This window comes from Mobula birostris, chromosome 12 (assembly GCF_030028105.1).
Source record: "Mobula birostris isolate sMobBir1 chromosome 12, sMobBir1.hap1, whole genome shotgun sequence".
In the NCBI taxonomy this organism is placed as follows: Eukaryota; Metazoa; Chordata; class Chondrichthyes; order Myliobatiformes; family Myliobatidae; genus Mobula; species Mobula birostris.
This window is the reverse complement of record NC_092381.1, coordinates 28,161,082-28,165,865: the sequence shown is the minus strand read 5'-3', so window position 1 is coordinate 28,165,865 and position 4,784 is coordinate 28,161,082. Positions and strand designations below refer to the sequence as shown.

Below are 4,784 nucleotides of genomic sequence, written 5' to 3'. Positions count from 1 at the left end.
TCTTCACTTGCAAAGGGTCCTGATGTAAAACATTGACTGTCCTTTTTCTTCTGCAGATGATTGCTGACCCACTGAGTTCCTCCAGCAGCTCATTATGTTGCTCCAGAAATGATCTCCTGCTTCTATTTCTTCCCTAAGGGTGTCTGTGCTTTTGCTGGAGCAGGTGAGGGGAGGGGAGGGCTAATACTGTTGCTGCTGCTTGTGTACGAGGGAAGGGGGCTTTGGGGTTCTGATGTTTCGGTCATTTGTTATTTGGGTTGTTTTCTGTTTTTTGGAGGCCTCTGAAGAGTAAGAATTTCAGGCTTTATACTGTATACATTCTCTGAACCGTTGAACCATTCCTACCTTTCAAACTTTGAATGGCAGCTCCATCTAGGAAACAATAACAACAACAAAACAGAAGCCCTCATATCAGGGACTGTTTGATGGCCTTAACCTTGTTAGCTATTCTTAGCACATAATAGCATATTTTACCTGCTGCTTTAGAGGAAATTGAGCACAATATGCATCTTGGAAGAAGGGCACTGTGAACAGTGTAAAGTCACGATTAGTCAATGCTTGCAATAATCGGTAGTTAAGGCTTGGCAATTTTTCCTTCTACTGCTAATTTCTTTGAGTTCCTCATTTATCCTGAACCTGCAGTCTTTTGCTATTTCCAGAAGTGTTCATCCTTTTTGTTTCTTTTCCACAAAGGTGCATTCCTGTGCAAAAGTGCAAACAAGAGGAATTCTGCAGATGCTGGAAATTCAAGCAACACACATCAAAGTTGCTGGTGAACGCAGCAGGCCAGGCAGCATCTCTAGGAAGAGGTACAGTCGACGTCTCAGGCCAAGACCCTTCGTCCTGTGTGTTTCCTGTGCAAAAAGTGTCAGCTGGGGTGCCTAAGACTTTTGCACAGTACTGTATCTACTAAATTAACAACAACATAAGACTCACAGATATTGCTGTTTCAAGGGAAGATAAGAGAGGATGGAGATGGATGCCTTTCCACCATGTGCTTCTTCTTCTTCTTACAGAAACATCTGCATGATGCTAAACTAGGACACATCATCAGTGATGCTACCTGGGGTCGTCAAGTGTTTCGGGTCTTTCAACATCATACACCCTCGCCCAGACGACCCGACAGGGGTTGATCAGACCCCGGCCTGTGTCCTAGCAGCAACCCATGGATCTGCCCTCTTTATCCAGAGCCATCTTGATGCTTTCTCTGCTGCATCTATGGTGGTAGAAATGGCTTTCCTTCTTATCTCTCCCGTGATTCCAAGTGCAGTGTACACTTTGCAGAGTGACTGGCCTGTAAAGCCACGTCACCCGACCTCCATGGGCCAACACTTTGCTCTCCAGCCTCTTCTTTGGCAGTTGTTCTTCAGATCTTCATACTTGGCTCTTTTCCGTCTCGTAGGCCTCCTCCATGCGTTCTTCCCGCGGCACGGTAAGCTCAAGCATAAGAATGTGCTTCGATGAGTCGGATCACAACACAATGTCGGGCCACAATGTAGTCTCTGTGATGTGGGGAGGAAACTGCAGCTGTTTTCCCAGGTCTGCTTTTAGCTTCCAGTCCTGCGCAGTGAAGAGCAACCCAGTTGCTTTCCAGTGTTCTGTTGGTCTTTCCCCCTCTTTGACAAAGCAGATAGTATCCTTGACCGGACTTGTTTTCCGGCAGATGTTAAAGGTGCTGCAGATTGTCTCAGCAATTGTCTGGAGGACCTGGTCATGCCACCACCGATAACAGCCATCAGCAAGAGATCTGGGGCAGCAGCTCAGAATATGCTCTGGCTCACAGAGGGTCTTCTCACAGAGGGGGCAAGCTGGTGGTTCTGCAAGGCCCCAGCAGTACAGGTTGGATGGACTAGGAAGGATGTCATAAACAGCCTGGATAAGGAATTTGATGCGGTGTGAATCCACCTTCCAGAGATTGTTCCACGTGATCTTTCGCTCGATCACCCACTCCCATTTGGTCCAGGCTCCTTGCTGTTTCATTGCCACTGCTCTGCTGATCCTCTCCTCCTCCACAGCTGCCCTTACTTCATTCTGGACTGGTTCTCATCGCTCTTTCCCTTGTACTTTGTCAAAATGGGGGAGCTTCCGAGTCCAGCTCTTCCCTTGGCGACTGCCCCCACCAGCACTTTGTGACACAGTCGTGCCTCAGCTTCTTCCACTGCAGCTTCTGCTCCCCGCTTTCTTCCAGTTCTCACTGCCACTCTTGCTCCGGCAACCTTTGGATCCGAAGATTCCTGGAACCACAGCACCTCTCTTGCTCGCAAAACCTTGAACTCCTCCTCGATGGATTTCAGGGGGAGCCTCGGTTTGCAGTTATTCCTGTACAGAGCGATGCTGCTGATGTTCCTTGGTAAACCCAGCCATCTTCGCAGGAACCGGCTGACTATCCTCTCTAATTCAGCAACAGTGGAAATTGGGAACTCATAGAGAAGCAGTGGCCAGAGGATTCTTGGTAGTATACCGTGCTGGTAAATCCATGCCTTAAACTGCCCTGGAAGACCTGTCCCGTCAACCTCTTGCAACCATTGTTCAAACTGCCCACAGGTGTTTCCTATCACCGCCTTATCTCTGAGTGTTGCATCAAACATCTTCTCAAGAATTTTAACAGGGTTTTCTGTGATGGTAGGATTTGAAATGTCCTCAATAGAGAAACAAAATCTCTCCTGTACTCTCCCCTTCTTCAGCACTACAGATCTTGATTTTTCAGGCTTAAAGGACATCCTTACCACCTCATCAACCTTTCCAGCCCCTTAAGAATCCATCTAGCACCAGGCACTGACTCCGTAGTGATAGTCAGATCATCCATGAAGGCTTGTATTGGTGGTTGGCAGAACCCAGATCTTGATCTTGGGCGTCGACACTCTGGCTCTGCAGATTTTACCAGCACGTTCATTGCCAGGGTGAAAAGGATGACTGAGATGGTGCAGCCTGTGATGATACCAGTCTCCACCCTGCACCAGTCTGGTGTTATTGGCCCTGTTGAGACTCTCAGGTGGAACTCGTTGTAGTAGTCCATAAGGAGGTCTCTGATTCCTTCAGGAACATGGTGCCTCTTCAGAGCATCTTCAACAACCTCATGGGGGATTGACTCATAGGCACTGGCCAAATCCGACCACAAAACCACTAAGTCACCCTTATTCTCTCTGGCGTCTCTCAGGAGCTGTGTGATGACTCCAGTGTGCTCCAAGCAGCCTGGTACCCTTGGAACGCAACCCTTCTGAACGGAGGTGTCGATGTAATAGTTCCTCAGGAAGTACTCTGTTAGGCGCTTTGCCACCACGCTGAAGAAGATCTTCCCTTCAACACTCAGCAAGGATATTATCCTAAACTGGCTGATGTTCTCGGAGTTCTCTTCTTTTGGAACCCACACTCCGTTTGCATACTTCCATTGCTTGGGCACTTTGCCTTTCTTCCAGACAACCTTGAGGATTCTCCACGGCCGCCGGAGAAGCCGGGGGCAGCGTTTGTAGATGTTGTAAGTGGTGCCACTCGGACCAGGAGCTGAGCCAGCTCTGACTTTCTTGACTACTTGCTGAACCTCCTTGAAGAGAGGCTCTCGAAGGTGGAAAGCCTCTGTTGGTTCTGCGGGGGCGATGAGGGCATCACAGTCTCCCAGTTCAACTTCTCTGTCCGGTTTACTGAAGGTGCTTCGAAGATGGTGGTCCATCAGTTCCTTTCTGCAGGACAGCTTTCCACTTCTCTTCTGACCCAGCAGCTGTTTGGTGAACTGAAATGGGTTACTGATAAATGCAGATCTTTCCTGTGTTCTTTCTCTCCTGCGCCTCCGATGTTGCTCCGCTCTCCTCAGAGTTATGAGCCTCTTCCTCAGCATCACAAGCAGCTCTTCCAGTGGTGCCCTTTCCTCATGGTTTGCCAATTTATGTTGTTGCTTGATCGCCTTGAGTTCTTTCTGGATGTTGTGGATTTTGGTGGCCCTGTTGTTTTTAACGTATGGCTGTTTGGCCCGTTTCTCTTCCTCAGTACCAAATCTTCCTGCTGCCACAGTTATGATCACTGTTGTCATTAACCGCACCCCCCCCACCTCTCAGGCTTCCCTGGGGGTATCTTTCCATTCTTTGATCTGAAGCTTTCTCTGGTACTCCTTTACAGGAGCTGTGGTTCAGGCTGCTAACCCACCCCACCCCGGTTTGTTGTCTTTCCAGGCTGCCAACTGTCTTTCCAGTAGTCACCAAACTTTCTTGATCGTCAACCAGACTCTTCAAATCAAATCAAAATTTACCCATGCAGAAAGTGATGCAAAAAAACAGCCTGTGCAAATCTTAGGCACCCCAGCTAACACAAAGACTTTTGCACAGTACTGTAGGCATTAAATATTTGTTTTTTTTTTAATAATTAACACCATATTTGTCTTAATCAGTCAGTTAGGGTCCCACATTAAGTTGCAGTAATCTTTTCCTTTTTATGTATGTGTCAATTCTCATACAATCTATATCTGTTTTTTCCTGGCCTACTCTTGTATTGTGTCTTTGCTTTCCTTATCAATGTCTTTTCTGGAGCTGACATATTTCTAATCCACAGGTTTGTGGCTTTTATTCTGAGATACAACGGACTGGAATCTGGCGTGAGAACAAACTGCTGGAGGAACACAATGGGCCAGGCTGCATCTGTGCGTAGAAGTGGACAGTTGACATTTCGGGATCTGGACTGCTGAGGGACCTCAACCCAAAATGTCATCTAGCTACTTCCCTCAATAGGTGCTGCCTGACCTGCTGAGTTCCTCCAGCTGCTTGTTTCTTTACTAACAGGTTTTTCTATTGGCAAGG

At 47.7% G+C, this 4,784-nt stretch overlaps 1 pseudogene; it reads right to left on the bottom strand.

The window, feature by feature from the left end:
* Positions 1–1,133: 1,133 nt before the first annotated feature.
* Positions 1,134–4,024, bottom strand: LOC140206441 (uncharacterized; annotated as a pseudogene).
* Positions 4,025–4,784: the final 760 nt, after the last annotated feature.